We start from the raw sequence: 25,672 nt of genomic DNA on the forward strand, positions 1-25,672 counted from the left end.
CACCTAGGGGATGCGTCTTGATCGCCTGGCCCCGGAGGTCGGGGGAGCTTGCATTCTCAATCCCATAGGACTGTAACAATCGCTCCGGGAAGGAGCTCAAACCCCTGTCTGGCACCTTGATTTTTGCGCCTGCTGCCAGGGGACACCTCTACCTGGTCTGGCTCCATAGGCCCCTGGGGCTTATGCTCATGTGTAGAAGGTTCTGGAACAGTTACCAGCCCCACAGCACAGCCAGAGGCAGCTGACCCAGGAGCTCCTTCTTTAAGGCCTACTAGCTAATCATCGTAACTGCGGCCTGAGGGGCAGGCTTCTAATTAAACACCCATCTAGGAGCTGATAATAATCCTTTCCAGGAGCCTCAGAGGGCAATCTTGGTGCTCTCCCTCTGCATTACTCCAGAGCTCTAGTATCTCCTGATGCCCTGATTTTTACATCTGGCACCCCAGCTTTTGCAGCTGCCACCGAAGAAACACTTCTTAAAAGCCTGGATCAGGTGGCTGGTTGGGGGGGGGGGGCGCCTTGCATTCCGGGCTCCTATAGGACTGTAGCAATTGGAGAGATGGTTCTTGGCAAACTACCACCCCCAAGACACTGCACAGAGAGCATATTGAATCATTCTGTGAAGAGGGCCTCTTGGTTTGCCTTGGAACTTCAGCCTGAAGGGCAATCTTCAGGTTTGGCACACATTTATTAGACAGCAGAGTTGCTTCCATGGGACCAACGACCTTCCTTTGAGCATACGCTCATCAGAGGACTGTTTGGATGAGGCCAAAAACAGCAGTTGGTATTCAACATACACACTTGGTCAGAGGCATCCGTCGATATACGAATGACCTAAATTGCCTTGGGTTACACCTATTCATTCATGGACACAAAATTCGAAACAGGTAAGGAAACAAAAATTTGCTGGTTTATAGCTCTTGCAATGCTTTTGTCTCCCTGCATACACATAGGCTGAGTCTTCCCAGTACTTTCTGGACATCCTCAGTGATGTCTGCATGGGTTCCAAAAACATGTTCCGTTTGTTCTTCCACTTCAGCAGCCACAGGAATGTCAGGTGTCAGCTAAAATGTCTGAGGATGGCTCTCCAGCACCGACACTGCTGTGTGCCCCATTAGGAGAGCACCTTTTCTCGTGCTCAGTCCTCCAGGAAACCTCAAAGGGTGGTTCATATCCTGAAGATGGCATGACAGCCTTGTGGGCCCTTTGCCCTCCTTTGAGCCATGTTCCAGGCAGAAACACAGAGGTATTTGAATCAAAATCATTGCAAAATCCAAAAACATTTGTGAAATTATTATACATAATTCGGGGCCTGGTACTAATAAAGTAGTTTAAAAATCTCATTCTCAGATCCTACATTTTGAAAGAGATCACCAGAATGGTAACTTAGATCTAGACTCAATGGCTATGTTTTCAAGGCTTAGTGTATAGTTCCTATTTCAAGTAGTCTGCCTCATAAACACACTGGTCTTCAGACAGTGTGAAAATACAGTGAATGGATACTGTGAAGCAAGGAGTACAGGAAGGTTCAGCAGGGTCACATGCATAACAAGGCAGAAAGGACACACAGATTTTTTTTTTTTTTTTACCTTTTTTCTTTTCCTTTCCTTTATGGAAAAATTTGCTAAAGAATATGAACTTCTGAGCGCTCCTTCAGGCAAAAATACTATACATGCTCATATTTGGATTTGATGTTAAACACATCGCATACTTAAATTCCTTCCTAGAGAATCTAACACAACTCCATACCCATACAAAATTATGGGTTAATTTTGGGCTAGCCAGTTGTAGCCTCCCCCGCCCCCCTGACTACTAACTGGCCAGACATCCAAGAGAAGGGAGTGGAGAATGTGGAAAGTGTTACCTCTCCCTCCTCCCAGAGACAGGCAGGGCTTACTGATAATATGGACTCTTCTACAACAGACACCTACATATTTTCTAAAAGGTATTGAGTGACTAAATTAGGCAAAATCTATATACATTTCTTGTGCCCTCATATGTATCCATAAACAGATACCCAAGAAACAAACAAGACTCTCCAGAGAGCAAATACCCACCTCATAGTACATTCTGTAATTTTCATTTGAAGCGAATTCGGTATTAATAGTTTGACGTTCATTGCCGATTTGAGAACCCGTGCGTAAAGAGACTACACAAATAAACAAAATACATCTTTGGGGCGCCTGGGTGGCTCGGTTGGTTAAGCGTCCGACTTCGGCTCAGGTCATGATCTCATGATCCGTGAGTTTGAGCCCCGCGTCGGGCTCTGTGCTGACAGCTCAGAGCCTGGAGCCTGTTTCAGATTCTGTGTCTCCCTCTGTCTCTGCCCCTCTCCTGTTCATGCTCTGTCTCTCTCTGTCTCAAAAATAAACGTTAAAAAAAATTTTTTTTAAAATACATCCAATACTTCTCAAGGATGGGGTCATAAGAGCCATCTGAAGCTTTTATGTAGGAATAGAGATCATTGGTCTTGCTGTAACTTTAACCACTATTTGCAATTATTACACACAGGATCATTCTATGCATCCTGTTCTGCTGCATTCAGCAGAGCTTTGCCCTGCAACTTGCAAATGAATTGTGGGAGCTGGGGTTAAGAACTTCAGTGGTGTCACTTGTTTCCATTTGTTGTCCTGCATTCCTGCCATTTGACTTTTGAAGAGCAGACTCTGGATAGCTGCTGGTCCAAGGAGGTGCAAGGAAAAACGTATGGAGCAGACCCAAGCCCAAACCGAACCACAGCCTGTAGGCTGGAACCCAAAGTCCAGCTTCCCACAGTCAAAGTGCACCAAACCCACAGATCTGTGAGCAAGTTTGGGGCATGCTCAAAATGCAACACTGTTGCAGAAATAGCTAAGCAATACACTTCACACCCCCACCCCCACATAAGACATACAAAGTCCTTTACCCTCAAAGGCTGAATCCATGAAATGTGATTCATGATCTACCTAAAAGAGTCTAAAAGCATCTTTTTAAATTTATGCAGTAGTGGGCAACACCTAACTACTTTAATTCTACAGCACAAACTTGTGGAACGGTACAGAAATTTACCGTATGATTGTCTATTTATAATTTCCACTTTGTGCCAGTGTATGAATTCTATTCAACTCTCCATTACTAGCTCATCATGAGATTACATGATCACTTAACACATCAATTCTTCAAAAGGGGCAATTTCAATTACATGGAAGCCTCCCAACATTGTCATTAAGAAGGAAGCATAGTAGGCGGCAAAATCCCAGGCTAGATGTTCATACCGAAGAACTAACGATTACCTCCAAAGTCCACATTTCCTTAATTATAGCATCACGTTCAGTAAAGTTAAAGCTTTGTCAACCGTCTGCTAGAATCTCTGAGCTTGAAAGGTTTATGCACTGATGGGGGGAAGGGAATTTGTATCCATTCAAAATTGATCTGTCCTACAAGAGAAGGTTACTGTCAAAAGAGAATGAAATAGATTGCACTACAATCTTCTTTTTTAAAATAATAAATTCTCCCAAAAGAGAGAAAATAAATAGAAGAGCAAATCATCTCTGTCATTACATATTTCTAAATTATGCACTCTCGTGATATCCAAAAAGAATTCACTCTAGAGAGTGTACACTCAAACATGAAGCAGCTTGATTGCCAGTCCTGACAAATGCATAAGTTAATGACAATTCTCTATCAAGAAAAGATCAAGTTCAATGCTGTTTCAAAACAATGTCTAATTTTTTGCAGGGTCCAGATAACATATAAAAAATAATTTCAGCTAATGTTTCTCAGGCTAAATGTGACAAGCTATGATCTAAATGAAAGAAATGCTATGGTTTCCTATGATTATTTCCCTTCTGAAGGATAAATAAATCTAATCTAGACCTTTTACAAGACACATTATTAAGCTGCATTCAATACTGCTCAATAAACTGGAGAGGGTTGGCCCCTGGGAGTAGGAGGTGGGGAGAGGATAGGAGTGAAAAGGAGAGGAAATACATTGTGCTGAGAATGATGGGAACCAAGAAATGATCCAAAGTCTTTTCTTATCAGTACCAGATGACCCCATCACTCAACTGATCTTATTTTCTTTCCATATTTGGGAAGGAGAGATATATTTTCCAAAGAAAGCATTCTGGGTAAAATAATATTAGACAGTATAGCTCAATGGAGAAGAATGTCAGCCTGGGGCTGAGGAATCTTGCTTCCTGTCCTCGCTTCACCACTAATTTTCCCTTAGCTTGGGAAATGCCTGAGCCCCTCTGGGTCTCCATTTTCTCACCTATAAAATGGATAACCCCTAAAATACCCCCCTCCAATGTGTGTAGATAATTAGCATAAACAGATGTATAGACAATGCTATACAAACAATATCATACTAGCTAAGTGATGCTTATAAAAAGAAAAATAGGTCCTCCTCCCTATTTGTATTTATTAATTCATGATATATTATTATTACTAATGTGGTAGGCAATACTAGCCAAAAGGCAAATGAGTACTCTAAATGGTTATGGCTAACTTCTTTCAGAATCACTTTGTCAGGAACAGACATCAAGTGAGTTTTACAATCTATCTGAGTTTACCTTTCTGGAGTAATTATCCCACACTGTCCACTATCTTTCAAGTCACAAGCCCTGTCATATTACAGCTACACACTTTCCATTTTGGTTAATGCTTGTCCTTCTACTTAGTACCCTTCTCCATCACAGGCCCAGATGACAGGTCTTTGGTAGGTACCCTCCCCACAACCCTGGCACCCAACATGCTCCCTGAATATGCTTCCTATGTCTAAATTCCACCTACTCCCCCAAATCTTTCTCAGCTTCTCCAACAGTATGCTATTTCAGCCTTCCTCACAGTGTCAGCTGCCCTTCCTCAAGACACACCAAACTGGCCCCCACCTTGCTATTAAATTAAGACCAGCCCATTCCAAGACCTCTATACCCGACTGCCTTTGGCTTCAGCTGGTACCAATGGAGGCTCCTTAGAGTCAGTATGGAAGGAAGAGGTTCTCCTTGAAAGAAAGAGTGTGATTAACCCCATTCACCTCTTTCTACCAGCATTACTGCTGGGGGCTGTCCTTCTGAAGAACCCAGAGGCAAACACAGATGGTCTCTAACATGAGTCATCACCTTTTGGAAGTCACCTGGCCTGGTGTCTCTGAAGACCCTGTTCTCCACCCACACTCAACCTAGAAAGCAACTCAAAGATGTTCCTTAGCAGCCCAAGCCCAACTTAATCCAACACCCAGATAACTCCCCCTGGCCCTATTATTCTGAAAGTACACTTGCTGCTGTCCTGAGTCAGTTTTTATATGACAAAAATTCATATTGACTCCTGGAGACAATCTAAGATGCTGATTGGTGCAAAGTTCACGCCACCTCTCTGATCGCCAAGTCTCCGTCCTGGTAGAGGGGATGGGAACTTCAGTTCATTCCAACGAAGAAAAATTGTAAGTGTTAGTGTGTGTGTTTCATAAGAAAGTACATGACTCAAATCACTTGCACTGATAAACAAAGTCTCCCCAAAGACTTAAAGTGGAAAAAAAAAAAACACCTGTGAATTTTCACAAGTGCACACTTACTTGATGAATTGAGAGCCCCAATAGGTTCAGCAATGGTGTGAGTGTCTCAGGAGAGTCTGGCTAATGTGATTCACCTTATCTGACTCTTTCCCATTGAATTAATGGAGGATTTAATTTAGATTTTGAAAAAACATAATTGAAATATTCTTATGCACAGAATGGTCCAATAAAAACAAATTCCTTGCTACATCACACAGGTCTGAGATAGGCAAATCTAAAACATTTCTATGGGCCCTGTGCACATTTTTATAGAAACAAAGCAGACAAAAAGAGCATTTCTGTATCTTTCTCATGGAATGGAAACAGATGGTTTATACACAGGCATTTTATAAGTACTACATTCTTCACAGATATGCAAATTTAGGCTCAATGGCAAGGGGTTGATTTATCCTGTTAATATCCCTGTTATATATCTATTTTTCTCACTTTTTGTCTCTTTTTCCCTCCTACAAAAATTGAATCTTTGGCATTCCAAAATGCCAAAATCTGTAAGTCGACAATAAGTGTCCTGGATTTTCAGAAGCCATTTTTAATGCAAAAGGATAGAAGGAATCGGAGATAAAACCCTCCAACCCAGGCTTTACTGTTAACAACTTTGCCACTGACCCAGCTTGTGACCCAGGGCACATCACTTACCCTTTTGGTGCCGTGTTTCTTCATCTGGAAAATGAAGGTACCATAATAAGGGCTCGCTGCTTCACAGGGCTGTGAGGGAAAAGTCATGATTAATTCATTTCCCACACTCAACACCAGAATTGTACAGCACAATAAAATATAAGCAATGAAGACACAGGTGTTTTAGGATTCTTGAGTTAATGAGCTAAAGTATTACTTAGCTTTCAAATGCGATGGCAGACATATTTCAAAACTTGAGAATTATCAACCTTAAAGTGGAAAGAAAATTCTCATTGGAACCTCACATGTATGACCATCTCATCATGCACTGGCTGCCTGAGCTCAGAAAAGACACTAACCTTGCCAATCTTTCATTTTCCCCATCTTCAAAATGATGTGTTGGATTTGCTGTTGCTATGTTTCCTGCCATGCTGGAAGTTCAAGGATTTCTATCATTGTGAAGCATCTAGTCCTTCCTTCCATACACATCCATAGAAATTGCTTCATTTTACCTTAGAGCTCACTTTTTGGTGGTCAGATTTCCAATGGTACACCAGAATTATTTCTACATATACTAAGCTGGGATCCTTTTTTGAAGAATCCATTTACTCTGGGTTTTTTTACTGTAAATTCCACGATAAAATTATATGAAAATAAATTTAAAGAGATAGTACCTTAGTATCTTCTCATGTGAAAGCAGTTTGGTGCAGTTTCCTCTACAGTTTTATGTATTATTTATACTATTAATATTTTCATAAGAATGGGTTTATGCTATGTATTCATTACAAAATTGTCTTTGTTTTTAGAAATCCTTCCTGGTCAGCAGGTATAGATCAATCTCATTCTTTCTTAGTAACTGTATTAGATTCCTCTATGAGTCTGGACATCCTTTTGATAATTTTTTTGTCTAACTTTCCCTAATCAAAAACCTCCTGTTCAGCATACCCCTCTACATATTATATCTTTGTAGAAGTAAATGACTATTGCAGAATAATTAACCCACAATGGGAGCTTGCAATCGTATTTCAGGATGTGTTTGGTTTACTAATACCAATATGTCAATATCCACCCTTTAATCAAATATGGCACAACATACCATCCTATAAGGCAAATGGAGGATACACAGAACGTAAGTTATTATATATGATAAAACTTAATTAGCCATTTGCCTCAAAATGATTATATATTTTTTAAAATGTCTACCTCCTTTGTTTGCTATAAATATTCATTTAGATACATAAAATATACTCAGCAGCATTTTGTCTGCATCCCATCAAGCAAATTCATTGAGGCGTGAGGGCTATGTAAGCAGTGGAGCAGAAGACCGTGCTATTACATGGATAAATGCTCCGGAGTTACTGAAGCAAGACAAAAACAATCACAGGAACATGGATTTCAGAATATGCTGAAGCAACCATGTTTGGGGGGCTGGGGGAAAGGAAGGGGATTGCTCAGAAATAGAAAAAACACAGATCCCATGATATTCCATAGAACTGAGTGTATTTAGTCTGATTCAGATAAATTGTTACTGTTATGCTATCTGCCCCTCAGATATTTTAAATTCATCAAGAAGCCATGGTCAGTTAACAGATGTATATAATGGAACGTTTTATAGGATGATTTTCTTTTAATCACCCAAAGGTCTAATAGGGTGGTTGGCCTGCTTCCCTAATAAAATTTAAATAGCTTTGCCTCAGGTCAAAGTGAAGTCGGCCATCCTACGAGGAGTTCATCTGTGACATCCATAATAGCTGCCCAGTCTCAAGAGACTATTTGAGATTACTGCTTCTGTCAGAAAATAAATAAATAATCACAGAGAGAGAGAGAGAGAGAGAGAGAGAGAGAGAGAAAAGCATTGCAAGCAGCAGCTTCGTGACCAAACAAATTTCAGTCTGTAGTCTGGGCCTTTACCTTATTAAGGCCTGAAAGAACAACACGATCCCTTTCTATGTCCTCCTGGCTTGGCATATCTCATGATTCCTTCCTCACCCAGTGCAGAGGCCAGACTCTGCCCATGGAAGAGATCACAGTCAGACTTCAGCAGGCTCCATTCTTGTCCCTTGGCTTGTGGCCTTGAATCTCTAGTGTGGTCCTGTCTGTTCCTTTTCCTACCTCTCTGCTTCATCCATGCTTCTGTTGTATTTTATGCTTGGTTTTCACTGGTGGCTTCAACCTTGAATTCTCATGGATTAAACCCTCAGGCTCATTCTCCGATGCTGAGCCCAGATCCTGGGGCTAAACAATTGGTAAGTCTTTAACTGGTCAATCACACGTGTGTAAGGGCACATACACACACACAATGTACCTAACCGTGTATGGGTGAGTCTGCCATGTTACTTTTACAAGTAAAGCTCAGAAGACTTCCCCAGGCTTAGGTTTCTCTCCCTGTCTTAGATCTATTTTCTCTCTGTGGATACCTTACTACGCTCACGGCGATAAATTAAGATGGTCATGATACCTCTAGTCCTTCAAGTTCAAGGCCAGCAGGAAAATGTCTCTGACTCTATCCCTGAGTTCTCAGAAACACATTTAATTATATTTTACTGGCTGTCAATAGGTCTCAAGACACTCCCTGAACCAACTGTTGTGGCCAGGAAATTTTAAACACCGATGCCTCCCAAATTCATGGAGATTGAAGCAGAGACTGATGACTGGAGAAAATCTCCAGGGAAACTCTAGATTTATCGCTGCAAGAGAATAAATATTGAGGTGAATGTACATGAAGATAACCAGATCAATTACTTCATATTTTTGTGCCAATTATGTAAATTAAGAAGTTCTTTCAAGACCTTGTAGAATCATATAGTACGGAGCCTTAGCACTTAGCAATCATCTAGCTCTTGGCTATTCAAAATGTGCTTCACAGACCAGCAACAACAGCATCCCCAGAAAGCTTGTTAGAATTGCAGAATCTCCGGCCCCCTGGACCTATTGCATCAGGATCTGCACTTTAACAAGATCTCCGGTATGCAGAGTAAAGTTGAAAATTAATAGTTCAAACTTGACTCTCAATTGACAGATACAGAAACTAGGACAAGGCAAATGAAGAGCCTAATCCAAAGTCATACAACCAGTAAGTGTAGAACTGGCGTGGGAAATGGAATCCAAGTCTCTTGTCATGTGTGGGAGGATTTACTCCAAGTTCACATCACTTTGCACAGTGAACTTTTATTTATTTTTTTTTTAATTTTTTTTTCAACGTTTATTGATTTTTGGGACAGAAAGAGACAGAGCATGAACGGGGGAGGGGCAGAGAGAGGGAGACACAGAATCGGAAACAGGCTCCAGGCTCTGAGCCATCAGCCCAGAGCCTGACGCGGGGCTCGAACTCCCGGACCGCGAGATCGTGACCTGGCTGAAGTTGGACGCTTAACCGACTGCGCCACCCAGGCGCCCCTGCACGGTGAACTTTTAAATCAATCATAATTACGTTTTTAATTATGTTTTTGTTATTAAAACATACAAAGCAGGATATAAGTCACTATAGCATAATGCTTCAAAAGTACAACTCTGCAATCAAAGAGGCTTTGATTCAAATCTCAGCTCTAGCATTTTCTACCTCATAAATTTGGGGAAGGTTATTTGACTACTATAAACATGCAGTTTGTTCATCTACCTACCTTATAGAATTATTATAGGAATTGAAAGAGATGAGGCACCTATGCATATTATATATGCTTAAAACTTAGTATTTTGAGTACATAGAACTCAAAAATATTATTTTTATCATTTTTCATAGAATTAACATTTTTTATACATTTATTCTTTTTATCTATATCTTTTCAGACATCAGCAATACAAGGATGGATAAAAATGAGTGCCTGCCATCAGGGAGACTATATTCTATCAGAGGAGACAGAATAGCAACAAATTGGACTGTGACAAATGCAAACCCATCAGCATGAACAAAGTGCAATCAAGGCACAGAATAGAAGCAGTTAATTTTGCCTAGAAAAGAAGAAAAAAGTCCTCAGAAAAAATTACATAGCCTTTACCTCGATGCGGGCCTGGGAGATCAAGGTATTCAATTAAATTCAGGTTTTGAGGAATTAACATGCACTTGGTATTGATGGTCAAGGGCATTAAAATATAAATAAGATGGATCCCGACAGAATTATAGAATCAGAAAATACACAGTGATGTAATAGGCTGGAGGCTATGATGCTTACCCAATATTTCCCCCACTCCCTTGCTGTTGAGCATAGCCACATAACTAGTTGTGAGCAATGAACCAAGGCAGAAGTGATGTGTATCCAGAACAGAGCAGAGAAAGTCTAAGAGCACATATCCAGTGGTGCAGTTACAAGATGGTAGAACTTCTGTGACAGTGTGGAGCAGGGTTCCTGCCAACCAAATTGGACAAGTTGTATGAGTGGGGAACACATTCGGCTGGTGGTAAATCACTCAGACTTGGGGGTTGCTTGTTACCATACTATAACCCCAAAACATCCTGACGCACACATTCTGATGATAATGTTCATCAAGAGTGACTCTTCATTTTAACATGGAAGAAACCATGGTGTCAGATGAAGGTGTGAGGGAAGGGATTGGCCTCAGACAAAGTGGGGGGTGGAGATGTAGCCAAAGCTACCCAAATGTTTTACTAAGCTGCACTTTCTAATATTTTCCCTGTTCACACGTCAGTATTTTTCAGAATTTAATCTTGAGATCCTACTAAGGACATGCACCCTCATTTTGGCCAACAAAACTGCAATATGTCATTGGGTCATAGTGCATTTCAAGGTTACAAAAACAGTTATGAATTGCCTTAAGAAAAAAAAATCCATCTGTGTGTCTTTGTGTGCTACTTCAAAGCCACTCGACCATCTGAAATCAAACTTCTTAGGATTAAATAGGCTACAAGGTTGAGACCTAGAGAATGTCACTTTTCACCTCTAGCCAATTTTCACAGCCAAGTGGCAAACTCCTCCCAAACGACATTTCTAACGGGAGGCCAACAGACCTCTAACCAAAGCAGTTCCAATGTGCCACTGTAATAACCTACTTCTTTTGATTGCATTTATTTTTAATGATTATTTTCCCTGCATGCCAATCCAACCTGTGCTGGCAACCAGGAATGAGGGGGAGGGGAGAAAGCAAACGACCAGGCATGTTGTCTTGGGCTGCAGTGCCACCTAGAGGTACCGTTCAAGAACTGATGCATTGCTTTTAAAGGGGGGCCTTTCAACACTGCACCTGGCTGGCTCAAAGAACTGAAATGATTCCCTCAATTCACTGAAACAAAATATATTATGCAAAAAGCATGACCATGGGTGTTTTCAGTGAAAAATTATTGGCCTTAAAGAGGGAGGCCCTTTAAGTTATAGCTGCAACTGGCACTTGGAAAATGCTTTTCTCTGAAGTTATTTTCATCACAATCATTAGATTTGACCTGTAACTTGAACTGAATTAACAGAAAGTCATGTAGCAGTGGATTGTTACAGAAGTCTGAATACGTCCATATCGTCAGAACTACAATTCAATCGCAAAAATGAAATGTATTCAAAAGTTATTTAGGCTTTACTCGGAAGCCAGGAAGTATATTGTGAGGAGAGAAAGAAGGATGAGGCCAATGATGGTTTGGTGAGAGTTTAAGTTCTACAAATGAGAGGGTTTGATGAGCATATTCTTCAACGTTTATTTATTTTTGGGACAGAGAGAGACAGAGCATGAACGGGGGAGGGGCAGAGAGAGAGGGAGACACAGAATCGGAAACAGGCTCCAGGCTCTGAGCCATCAGCCCAGAGCCCGACGCGGGGCTCGAACTCACGGACCGCGAGATCGTGACCTGGCTGAAGTCGGACGCTTAACTGACTGCGCCACCCAGGCGCCCCTGATGAGCATATTCTTAATTGTCACTATTTCAAGGGCAAATTCAAAATTCTTTTGTTATGGATGGCAAGGTGTTGTAACTTCTCCTCGGGCAATGCCAACTTGTACACAATGCAAACCATTCTGAATAAACATGAAGGACCCGTGTTTCATGAGGAAGTTATTTTCAAATGGTGACCACAATGAACACATGGGGTCAAGGAAAAGATAATTCAGGCAGGCTTTGGGAAAGAAAATGATTTAGTCAAATTATCAATGATACTTTCAATACAAGAGGAGCAGAAATCTGAGACCAATCATTCAAGAGCTCAGGGATTTTCAGCTGCAACCTCTTGGGGACATTTTAAGCCAATGACGATGGGCTCCTCTTCGAATTTAAGGAGCATATGTACATTCAGTAACACACTCTGGGGACTACAGACCACATGCTACCTTCATTTGCATCATTTGAGATTAAAAAAAAAAGGATGTGAAAAGCCCAACAAAGACAAGTGACAAAAAGGGGGAAAATGTATTTTGCAGCACAAAAATCTTATTACCCTTACAAAAACAAAATTCAAAACTAGGCAAATTAGTAATTCTACTCGTTGGAAGACATGGTCATTTTCAGAAGGCTACAATTAAAATAACTCTATTTTTGAATACTTGCTAGGATTCCTTTACTATCTTAGTAATTTACTCAGTTAGTCCTCAGACAACCCTAATGTGCTGGGTACTATCATATCCCCATTTTATAGATGAAGACAGTGAGGTCTAGAGAGGTTAAGCAAACTTACAGGGAGAGCCTGAATCCAAACCCAGGTAATTAGTCTGCCTTCAGATGCTGTACTCTTAAATACCATGCTATTAAACTATCTCATTAAAGAACACTTTCTAGTGGACAGGCAACTCAAGAAACCTGCTTTTTTGCTGTGGGGTTGTTCAAGATGGTACCTCCTGAGGACCATTCCTGCTGCCACTCTGTAGATGTCCTTTACTGCTTGGATGACCATTCAGGTCAGAACGCCTCACTGATCACAGGAGCTATAAGCCCTATCAGTATTCTAGAACCTTATGACTTTTTCTCCTGGATCCTTCTCTGGTTGGAGCTGAGCCAGCCCATTCTTTAGTCAGCCCACAAAGAATTTCCCTTTCCTGCCCAGTGTTCATGCAAGCCTTCCCCTTCCCAAGCCTTGGGCGAAGGTGACTTTTCTGAAGTCAATCAGTATACCCTGTCTGAGGTAGATGTTCAATAAATATTTGAATAGAATCAATGGAGGTATTTCCGAAGCTTAATCAAGCCAGAGGCATTTTCAATATTGATGGAGTTCCTGGCAGCATTTCTAACCTCACTCAAGATCCCTGGTGGCTGAAGATGGAAAATGGTCAATTGCCTGCAGGCATTCATTGTTCTCCCTAAGATGCCCTCTGGGAGAATTGGAACACTAAAAAGACTCAATAATAAGAATTTTACTGGTTAAAAAAAAAAAGAAATAAATAAAAAAAATCAGCCAAGGGAAATAAGGCTCATCTGCAAATGTCATTAAACTAAATGCCTCTTTGTTGTACCTTTTTAGATCCTTTCTGGTGAGGGTGAAAGAGAGGTCATTTGATTGTGATTCCCAGAAGCTGCCACTCTGCGTACAACATGTTCAGTTGGTTTAATTATTAAATCTCATGCTATCAGGACATAATAAAATCTAAATTATCCATGGGGTTGGGGAAAAGGAAAGTAGAGGGCTATGAAATCTCCTGGCACACCCCTCATATTATCTACCTGGTTCAGAAGTACTGAATAAACAAAAGAATGAACAAAAGAACACACAAATCAGCCAATGGAGAAACAAGTTAATGAAGGAACCAAAATATTCTGGGCCAACTAAAGGTGGAATGCCATTAGAGGCAGCCCCACTACTTCCTATATACAATGGACACCCATGTAGACCATTCTCTTTTTGTACCTAGGCAGTGTCTGCAGCCAGGTGCATGCTGTCTAGTGACCTGGCTAGCCTGGCCGGGAGTTGGCAGGCTCCAGCACATTGAGCTGCAGAAAGCAGGAGAGCATCCATGGCATCATGCCCAAGAGAAGAGCCAGAGATGGAAGCCAGAGGAGCCTGTCTAAAGTGGGTTGTCAGAACAAAGGAGGCTGGTGGTGACTATCGGGAGTCAAGAGAGAGCCAAGGTGAGGATCCAAAAGGCCAGCAAGCCAGAGAAGGTGAGCCAAGCAGATTGGAATAGATGGGCAGAAGGGCCATTTTTGCCAGCATCGAGACCACAAGCATTTTGCTTGGCTGGGTTTTCTTCTGCTTTGTGATTTTTTTTAATGGGTAATACATGTACATGAAGCAAACCTCAAGGTGTTCCAAAGGGCATACTGAGTGGTAACCTCATTCTCATCCTTGTCTCCTACTTCCCCAGTTTTCTTCCCCTGATTATCTTCTGGATACTCTCAGAGGTAGCCTGGACCTGATAGATACATAACCATATACAGATCTACAACCTTTACAACCTTTATGTCACAAGCCATATCATATTATATGTATCAGTCTGTATCTTTCTTTTTCACTTAACAATATGTTTTAGAAATGGTTCCATATCAATATATATACAGCTGGGTCATTCTTCTTGATGGCTACATAATATTCCATTGTACAGAAACACCATAATTTATTTAACCCATGTTTATTTTTTTTTTAATTTTTTTTTCAACGTTTATTTATTTTTGGGACAGAGAGAGACAGAGCATGAACGGGCGAGGGGCAGAGAGAGAGGGAGACACAGAATCGGAAACAGGCTCCAGGCTCTGAGCCATCAGCCCAGAGCCCGACACGGGGCTCGAACTCCTGGACCACGAGATCGTGACCTGGCTGAAGTCGGACGCTTAACCGACTGCACCACCCAGGCGCCCCAACCCATGTTTAAATGATATTTAATTCCCACTCCAAACTTTGCTATATCAGATAATGTTGTGATGGTATGCATTTTAGATGTGTGTGAATATATCTATAAAAGGGAAACTTCTGGGTGAAAGGATATGTACATGTAGGTCTTTGAGAGCTAATGGTCTCTGTACCATATTTTCCCTTTGAATCCTCGCTAGAAGCATTTCAGTCAGAACTTTCCTATCTTCTCCTGTTTTATTTATTCAGCTCTATCCGTCTTTGCTAAGGATCCTAAATAATCCAAAACAGAACCCTAAATATTACCATTGTTCTTTTAACAATTTAAAATTTTTGGTTTTCAGTTATCTGAAGCCAACCTAAATTATTGCCTGGCTCTAAAGACTTATTCACATTTCCTCTCCTCACAATTTTGCCTATGATCAATCTCCTTCATTGAAAGTATAACACAGAGATGTCACCATAGATGTCACCTATCCTTGACTGTCATTAAAAGTGGATATGCCTGTGGGTGGGATGGGGGGAAATCACTAAGGTTTCTAACATAACTGCTAGACTGTGAGTTCCTAGAGGGTAAAAAATTGTATCACATTCTTTCCTGTTAGGTTCTCTCCTCCCCACCTCATCCCCTACTCAATGCTCCTGGCTACAGCAGGAATTCTGAAATGTTTGGTGACTACATTATTTTCCTAGGGCAACTGTAACACATTACCATGAAGTAGGTGACTTTAAACAAAATGGATTTATTCTTTCACAATTCTGGAGTCCTACAAATCAAGGAATTGTAGGGGCATGTTGCCTCTAAAGGCTTAAGAGGGGAATTTGTCCTAGACCTTTCTCTTAGCTTCTGATGCTGCTGGCAATCCTTAGAGTTCCCTGGCTTTTAGACACATCTCTCTAATCTCAGACTCCATCATTACATGAAGTTCTTCCTGAGTGTCTGTCTTCTCTTCTTATAAGGACACCAGTCACAATGGATTAAGGACCATCCTAGCCAAGTATGACCTCATCTTAATCTGAGAACATCTGCAAAGACCTATTTCCAAGTAAGGTCACATTCACTGATGTCAATGTTTATGATTTCAACATATACATTAGGGAGATACAACTCAATCCACAGTGGTGACTTAATGGGAAAAAATAAGCAATTAACTAAGTGCATACTTCACAGGAAGAAGAAAAGAAGGAAGGAAATTAAAAAGGAAGGAAGGAGGGAAGGAAAAAAATGTATTTTTCATAAAACTTGAAGTATCATATCAGGAGAAAAAAGCCATGTCTGGGGCGCCTGGGTGGCGTAGTCGGTTAAGCGTCCAACTTCAGCCAGGTCACGATCTCGCGGTCCGTAAGTTCGAGCCCTGCGTCAGGCTCTGGGCTGATGGCTCAGAGCCTGGAGCCTGTTTCCGATTCTGTGTCTCCCTCTCTCTCTGCCCCTCCCCCGTTCATGCTCTGTCTCTCTCTGTCCCAAAAATAAGTAAACGTTGAAAAAAAAATTTAAAAAAAAGAAAAAAGCCATGTCAAGTAGGTTTTCTGAATTGATGTTCTGGTGAGTTACTCTGTGATTTGTATTCTTTCATATAACTGGCTCACATGAAGTTCTTTCCCCCTAAGACAAGGGGTTTATTTCCTAAGTCTTTGCCTATTCAAGGCTTTTTTTTTTTTAATTATCTGATGGTAAGTACTTTACATTAAATACCCAGAGTATAGTAAGTTAGGATCCTGTTTACTTGTTTGCTTTTAAGGAAAAGAATTTTTTACTTCTATGCCAACAAGGGTGTCACCAGTGACCAGACCACATGCCTCTAGTTGTCATTCTCTCCCACCCCTCGTGACCTCACCTCTGTATGCAACAGAGGAAGGAAGGAAGGAAGGAAGGGAGGGAGGGAGGGAGGAAGGAAGGAAGGAAGGAAGGAAGGAAGGAAGGAAGGAAGGAAGGAAGGAAGGAAGGAGGGAAGGAAGGAAGGAAGGAAGGAAGAGGAAGGGAGGGAGGGAGGAAGGAAGGAATTCTCAGGTTCCATTCCTAAAAAGCAGGAACAAGTGTGGCATCTTGAGCTGTTGGCCTGAAGATGGGAGACCTGGGCTCTGGGTCCAGCTCTGAAACCACACAGATAATCACAGGCTGTCCCTGAACACCAGTTACCTCACCAATTAAAAACAAAGTGTCACCAGCTAGACCCCAAGACCCAACCTTTACTGCTCACCTGCTTGTATTCACTGACCTTCTTCCCACATTTTTCCTTAAGCTCTTCTTTCCAGCTTATCTCTTAACTAAGGCAAGTGGAAAATGAAACCATTGCTTGCCATAGCAACTGCCCTGACAAGAAAGACCTCCAGCCGGCCCAGACCTGCGCAGGTGGACCATGGAGTGACCTCTAGAAGGACCCTACAACTACCTATAAGTCATTATAATACTGAAATCCACCCAAAGAGGAGCACAAGCCTCATTTACATAACATACAATGTGTGTATAGGCTTTGTTTCCCTAAGGCACATGCACCACCTATGCCTGTCTGTACATACAAGGACAAGGCTTCTCTATCTAAATATTCATCATAACTCTAAATAAAAGGAAACCATCCACCCTTGCTTGGGGAATCATGGCTTTGGAAGTCATTCCCCTTTCCCCGTAATCTCCTTACTTGCTGCAAGTAAAGTTTTCTTTGTGTGACAGCTCAACTTGGTGTAGTTTCTGACTCACCAAGGAGGGAACTCACAGTGGTTTGGTTACAAAAGTGCATAGAATGGATATTCTTTACACATCTGCTCAGCACTGACATTAATTCTATCCTGGATGTCCACTCACTGGATTAGGTCCACAGAAGGATAGTGTTTATTTTGCTCAGTATCCAGTTGGGAAATCAAGAAACAGTTCTTAGGAGAACTTGAAAGCTTCCAATGCTTGAGACTGAGGGAGAAAAACCCATTACAAACCATCCCTATTCTAAAATAAGAACCCTAAGAGTCCTGGCCTGCCACAGGGAAAAAGCCATTCAATTGGCTTCTTGGATTTGAGTTAGAACATTAGCCACAGTACAATGTTATCTAGTCCTTCTGGGCACTTCAACTCAGTGAGTCAAGACAATAGAAAGAAAAGATGTTTCCTGTTCTTTCTCTTTCTTTTCTTTTCTTTTCTTTCTTTCTTTCTTTCTTTCTTTCTTTCTTTCTTTCTTTTCTTTCTTTCTTTCTTTCTTTCTTTCTTTCTTTCTTTCTTTCTTTCTTTCTTTCTTCCTGTCTTCTTTCTCTCTCTCTCTTTCTTTCTTGTGAGATATTTTTTTTCTCCAAGATTTTTTAGACTCAATAAATTTGGGTAACCTTTAAGACTTACACTATCTGAGATAGGGAGCCATACTGGACTCAAACAGACCTGGGTTGGAATCCCAGCTCTGCCACTTAGGCCCTGAACCTGTTTCCTCATCTGTTAAAATAGGAATTACTGCAAGGATAACATGAGAAAACATGAGAAAGCTTGTAGGACACAGTAAACACTTAGAAAGTATGAGTTTTCCTATTGACAATAAGGAATATACATTCTCTCTGTAACTTGCCCAAATCTGAGCTGACCACGTGTCTGGTTGATGCTCCATTGGTACCCTCAGGTAGATATCTAGCACTCTTTAGGATAGACCATCTGTACAAGGTCAGTTATACATGCTATGATGTATGTTTTTAGTAATTCATCTGTGTACTTGTTCACTGTTCCCACTGAAATTCCATCAAGTCTACAATCTCAGGAGTTATAAACTCCTCAAAGGGCCATATCTGTTTACACCCATTTGAACAGCCTCTCAAATGGTAACAGGGACATAGTACACACCAACCCAGTGGCTGATGGAGAAACCCACAGGAATGCACATTCTGCCTTTCTACACAGCTGGGGTTTTTCAATGGTTCCCTTTTCTCTAGTTGGTGATGAAATGGCCTCTTTTGTGATCTTGTCAACTAAATGATATGTTCTTCAGGAAGAGGGAATGTACCTTTGTTTTGTTTTTCTTCTGCCAAGGCTTCCAGAGAGTACTCCCCCTAACAGGTGCTGTATCAATGTTTAATTACCCAACTCTATGTCAAGTTGTGGCCATTTAGACAAACTTAATGTTCAAAATGATAAATGCTCATTTCCTGTTTTCAAAGAGCAGTTAGGAATCTTTTTTTAAATTGCCAACACACATCATGTTTTTTAAAAAGTGAAAATTTGGGGTTGTGTACTTATTTAGGTTTTCAAAATTAAAAGGTTAAAGGGCAAACTATTCAAGAGTAAAGCATTCTTTTTAAAAATTTATGTCATGTAATAACTTGCAGACTGTGAAAAGAAAAAGATAATAGGACAAAATTATTGTGGATGTTGCAATAGACAGAATAATAGCCGATCAAAGCACTAATTCACAGAACCTGTAAATATGTCACCTTATTGACAAAAGGGTCTTTGTAGATGTGATTAGCGATCTTGAGATGGAGAGAGTATCCTGGATTATTCAAGTCATCTCAGTGTAATCACAGGGTTCTTATAAGGGAAAGAGCAGGGGAGGACAGTCAGAACCAGAGAAAAGAAAAAGCTAAAATGATGTCATTGCTGGAGGGGATGGGGGAATGATGTCATTCCATTAGCCAAGGAATGCAAGCAACCCGTAGGACCTGGAAAAGACAAGGAGTGGATCCTCCCCTACAGCCTCTTGAGGGAATGACATCCCGTGCACACCTTGATTTTTGCCCATAAAACCCAGTTTTGTAATTCTGGCTTCCAGAACTATAAAATAAGTTAGTATTATTTTAAGTCATAAAGTTAATGGTAATTTGTCAGGTCAAGTAGAGAAAACCAGACATAATACATATAACAAACTAATTATGTTGGAGTTTGAGATCAAAATTAAGAGATGTCATATGTAAGCAAACTAGAAAGACCGATGGATTAATTGCATTTTACATTCTTTTTTTTATTTTTGAACCTTAGCACAAAATGATGTTATCCAAAGGCTATGGGAAACACAGAATTAAGAAGGCACAAGAACCCAGTGTGGGTTATAGATGATAAGCAGAAACCAAGGGAAGCTAGGCCCTGGGAAGTACAGCCATGTCCCAAAGGGTCTGGGGTCCATCACTGTGGTTTCTTAACTGCCTTCAGGTCTGTGTCATTTCTTTACAGCACAATGATGGGTGGGAAGGCATGGATAAGGTAAGTCTATATTATATACCTAGGTTTTAGGGGATGGTGGGAGGGAATATTTGTTCCTTTCAGCTTCTCTCAGGATCCACAAAGTTTTGCTTCTCACTAACATTCACATGGTGTAGGATAAAGAAGGGTGTTCAGATGGCTGGTAGGAAAGAAAATGGCAAATGTCTACCACTGGTTCTGATCATCTGAATTATCCAGCACAGCATTTAATCAAGAAATTTAAGATACTGTCATGAAGACCCATTCATCTGTAGTTATAAAAAACATAAATAATTTAATCTCAAGTAAATTAGAGAATGTTTGCAAATTCTGTTCCATGTAAAGTGTTCCACTTTCCTCTTTTTGTCCCTCCTTACTTCTTACCTTCTCTTCCCTGCTTCTGGGTATATCATTTGAAAATCTGGCACGTTAGTCTCTGTAAACAGTATTTACCCAAAATTGGCAATCTGGGAGGATCTAGTGTGAGCTGGGTACTGGATGTCTGCAGCAATATAGGCAGGGAGAGTGTGCAGCTTTCTTCCTCTCTCTTCCTCTCTCTCTCCCCCTCTCCCCCCTCCCTTTTATTTTCTAGTTCCCCATGGCCTCCCACCACCTCCACGGAAAGGTAAAAACAGAATACTCCTATGGGGTAGAATGAGCAGCTAATCCAAGCAGCAGGGCATGAAGGAGCAAGCAGAAACTTCACCAGCACAGGGCAAGGACAGGAGAGCATAGATGTGGATCAGGGCCAGGCTTACCCTGCCATTCTGTCCTCAGATAAAAAGATGATGTACTTTGTGGTGAATGGCACTTTGTGGTGACAGCTCTCTTAAGTCACACTGTTCTAATATGGACCAGTATCCTCTGCAACAGGTACAGTCTCTCGGCCTGGGCTCTTCCTTCACTGTCTGTTGCCCTGGGATTGGACATTCCTGTACTGAATGTCTTACTTTCTGTATTCCATGTCACTTACTCTTCCTTTGTTGTAGCAAGTCCTCCTCAAGCTTCTTTAGAAAGGGTATATAGAAAGAGTATGAGAGATAAGGTTTTGAGACCCTGACTGTCTTGAAATGTCATTATTATTGACATTTTATCAATGGTTTAGTTAGGTATAGAATTACAGGTTGAAAATAATTTTCCTTTGGAAATTTAAAGGCATTGCTTCATTGTCATTTTGCTTCTGGTATTTCTGTTGAAAGATGCATAGCCATTCTAATTCCTGTTTCTTAATTTCTTTTTTCCTCTCTGCAAACTTGGAGAACTTTTTCACTGGGCAATGGGCCCAAATGACAATATGCTTTATTTCCATTCATTCTTCTGAATTTGTTAATGTTTATTTTTGAGAGTGAGAGTATGAGGGGGGGGGGTGTGGTGCAAAGAGAGAAGGGGACAAAGGATCAGAAGCAGGCTCTGTGCTGACAGCAGAGAGCCCAATGCCAGGCTCAAACCCATGACCTGAGCTGAAGCTAGGTGCTTAACTGACTGAACCACCCAAGCTTCTGGGTTTTAGATAAGCTTTTTCAATCTAGCAACTCATGCCTTTCAGTTCTAGAAATTTGTCTTGATTTATTTGGCTATGTAGTCCTGTTTTCTCTGATGTCTCCTTGTGGAATAGCTATTTTTGGATGTTGGACTACCTTCTGATTTCTCTTTATGTGTTCCTGAAAGACTCCTCGAATTTGTCTTCCAAACTCTATGTTGTTTACTTTTTTTATACTTCTCCCATGTTTTTAATTTCTAAGAGCTTACTTTTGCTCTTTAAATGCTCCTTATTGACAGTAACTTGTTCTTGTTTCATGGCTGCAATAGTTTTGTCTATCTCTCTAAATATATTCATGATAATTTTTTTTTCTTTTCTCTGCATGAGCTCTATCTCCTCCAACTTGATATTTTTGTTTTAGTTGGTCTCCATCTTCCATGCTAGAGACTTTCCACAAATATCCAGTGATCCTTGGATTATTCAGAGGAGCTAAAATCCTGATGGAAAGTGTGGGGCGTGACTTGCCAACTTTGAACTTTACTGTAGGATGATGGTATGGAGGTTATATTTGTTGGGAAGATGTCTGATGTTAGTGTCTTAAGGTCTTCCCTCTTGGCTGGTCATACTCCAGGGAAAAGTCTTTGAATCTCAGAAAGATAAAGGTGTCAGTGTCCTGTAAGCTGAATGAGGAATATTGGCTTTTAGCACCAAGCACCCAGAATGTATATTGTCACTTAATTCCCCCATTTGTTGTTGTTGTTGTTGTTTTTTTGAATAGTACCAACACTCAACTATGCCTGGCACCCATCCCCCAATTTAGCAGCCCTCTGTTTTATTCCAGAAAATACATCTCCAGATGTTGGTCTGGGTAGTAGTGGCATAGCATTGAAGAACAATACTTTAGGATAGAACTGCTTCTCAAACTTTCATCCCACCTTTCATCGAAACACCAGTTACAGAGGTATCTGCTTCCCTAGTTCCTCAGCTTTTTGGGAAATTCACAGTGTAAATCTAGATTATTCTCAGCTTTCTCCCACTACTGGTTTGGGATTCAACTTCCTAGGGTGCCTAGGTGGCTCAGTCGGTTAAGCGTCCGACTCTTGATTTCAGCTCAGGTCATGATTTCGTGGTTTGTGGGTTCTAGCCCTGCATCAGGCTCTGAGCTGACAGTGTGGAGCCTGCTTGGGATTCTCTGTCTCCCTCTCTCTCTGCCCTCCCCTGCTCACTCTCTACCCCTATCAAAAATAAATAAACATTAAAAAAAAAAAAAGGATTCAGCTTCCTTAGGTTGTTCATTCAGTTCCCAATTTTCCATCTACTTTGCAGCTTCACAATTTTGTTGTAACTGTCTTCTGTCCTTGTGGGTCTAACTATCTTTAAAAGAAAATCTATAGGACTCTAGTTTTAATGAGATTTTAGAGGAGATAATTTATATGCTCTCTCACCCCTGAAAACATTCAGTATTTCTGATTCCTAACCGAGTCTTATCCTCAGTCTTATGTACCATGTGCCAATTTGTGGAGGTTTTGCTGTCAATTTGCTTTATTTTTGCTTTTATTTTGAGGGCGTTAGGCCTTCCTTACTTCCTTAGCATTCATGGCCAAAAGAGGAATCATGAAAGCAGGCTAGTTTCACAGCTGCAGTTATGAGGCAGAAGGTGGGCTCCAACACACTTCTGCAAGGGGCATATTTTATCCTTCAATGTCAGCACACTGGATGGTCAAGAACGGCAGGCCACGTGCCTTCTTTTTCTTTCATGAGATCTATCTTGCTAACATGTGAAGCAGTATCCATGTTGTAAGCACCATGCTTCCCTTCCCTGGACCTTACGGGGAGTGATTCTGTAGTAAGTAGTACATCAGGGATGCGGAACAGACAAGGGCGATGGAGCCCCTTCCCATGTCAGGCTTCAGGCTGAAGCAAGCCTGAGCTGGAACAGAGAGAAAACTAACACCACTAAGGCGAACTTGGAGTTCTGATTACGTTAAGGGAATTCTCATCTGGATATACCTTCTCATCAAGGGCCTGAGCTTCCTACTTGGAGCAATGGATCCATTGCCTCCACAGATAGAAACCCATCTAACTTGAATGGGACAAAAATTACACGTTTATTTTCACTAAACTCTAACTGAAATTTAGCATGTCAGTTCATATAAAATGCTGGCAATGAAATGCAGTAGTATTATTGGTACCTGTGACCACCCTGTCCACAAAATCAGATATTCATAATTTACTCTAGATTAATGCAGATGTCTCAACACACGGTTTACTTTCATGACTACATCACAAGTATGGGGACTCTTGGATCCATCACCAGATCTTGCACTAGATCTTGTGCCAATAAAACAGCATAAATACCATATTATCACATTGTTTAAGTATCTTGGGAATAGTCTTTCAATAGCATTGGTTTCCTTTACAATCCTCTGTATTTTGTTTTATTCATTTAAAAACATTATTCCTAGGGGTTCCTGGGCTTCAAAGGAGTCCATGGCATAAGAAAGTTGAGACACTGATCCAGAAGAGCCATGAACCTGCTGAAGTGTACATTCAGGGTGGAGGAAGCTTACTTCCACTCAGTCACGTTTAAAGGGCTGCAGGAGGCAGAAATCATCCAGCGTGCCAGGTGCACAAGTCAGCTGATCATGGCAACCACTGACGAAGGGCTGCGATGGGCACTGCAGGGAGACATCGTGGAGAGGAGGCTCTGGCTCAGACCTGAGTGTCAGGCATAGCTGCCAGGAGGAACCGAGACGAGCAGTGCGGACAGGAACTGGGTAGGGCAAATGGACACGAGCACATGGTTCTCCATGCAGAAAGCAGAGCCTGAGTAAAGGGTGGGGGTGAGAGGGCTGGCATATCTGAGAACAGATGTTTCTGTGCCCAAAGGTAGACTTTGGAGTAGAGAGAGGTGAGGAAGAAGCAGAACGTGGATCTTCTTTATTTGCACATGTTTCATCAAGCCCCACCAGAATGTAATCTGCTTGGGAGTCTATTTTATTCACCCTGTATCTCCAGTGTCTAGAATCGTAGCAAATGTACAGGTAGGAGTCAGATCACAGAGAGCCGCAGAGATCATGTAAAGTTTTTAGATTTTATCTAAGAGGTAAAAACATCTGTTTCTGGAATGACTGATCAAGAAAAGAAGATAGGTGTGCTGAATTAAAAAAAACTCCCGAGGCACCCGAGTGGCTCAGATGGTTAAGTGTCCAATTCTTGATACACACTCAGGTCATGATCTTGTGGTCATAAGATCAAGCCTTGCATCAGGCTCCATGCTGAGCATGAGCCTGTTCGGGATTCTCTCTCTCCGTCTCTCTCTGCCCCTCCTCCATTCACACAGGCTCTGTAAAAAACAAAAACAAACAAACAAAAAAAAAAAACAAAAAAACAAAACAAAAAAACAAAAACAGAAAACCCCACAAAACTCCTAAACCTACACTGGAATTGTTCATAAGATATGCCCTGAAGGGATCTTTGTCCAGCTCTTGAGTTCTGCCTTGCTGCACAGCAATGGGAAGATGTGCCAGAAAACCTGCATGGAAAAATTTCCAGAAAGCCAAAATCCTAAGGACAGTGAGAAACTCTACTAAAGTGTATGTCAAATGCTATGAAATGTGGTTTGTGAACTGCCAGCCTGAAAGGCCACAAGTTAAAGGACCTTGCACCTAAATCTCCATTCTACAGAAATTTAAGAAATATAAATTCACAAATAAACCTGATATGCAGATGCAGAAAAAAATAAAGGAAACTGGGTAACTATTTCTAGGATTTTTCATTTGAAAATTTGCCTTACCCTGCAATTTTAAGTTGAAGCATTTTTGCCTGTTTTCCATTTTCAGCTATGAAAACGAAGCATAACATCTAGATCTGGAAAGAAAAGATGTTATTTTTACTTTAAAGCTTGTAAAACAATATGCTTTCCTAAGGATTAATTCCCATCTTGTGGACATTTGCATACATCCATCAGAGATCCTTCTCAACAGGCTACCTGTCATGGTATAAACATAAAGGTTACTCTCTAATTAGTTTGAGAACATCATTAACCACCACCATTGTCTACTGTCTTTTAGATTCACACTCTCAATCACAGCTCTGGTGTTTTCTCCATCCCTTTAACTATTTGATACAATTAGACTTTAATAAATGGAGGTTCCACACCTGTAAGG

General features: G+C 41.0%; 1 long non-coding RNA gene across 1 annotated transcript; it reads left to right on the forward strand.

Annotated features, from left to right (window-relative positions):
- Positions 1-119: 119 nt before the first annotated feature.
- Positions 120-24,772, forward strand: LOC123381532. Its single transcript, XR_006588624.1, has 4 exons — positions 120-887; positions 9,956-10,189; positions 13,946-14,195; positions 23,969-24,772. It is a non-coding gene; the product is annotated as an uncharacterized LOC123381532 (long non-coding RNA).
- The last annotated feature ends 900 nt before the right edge of the window (positions 24,773-25,672 follow it).

Source organism: Felis catus, chromosome D4, assembly GCF_018350175.1.
Source record: "Felis catus isolate Fca126 chromosome D4, F.catus_Fca126_mat1.0, whole genome shotgun sequence".
Lineage (NCBI taxonomy): Eukaryota > Metazoa > Chordata > Mammalia > Carnivora > Felidae > Felis > Felis catus.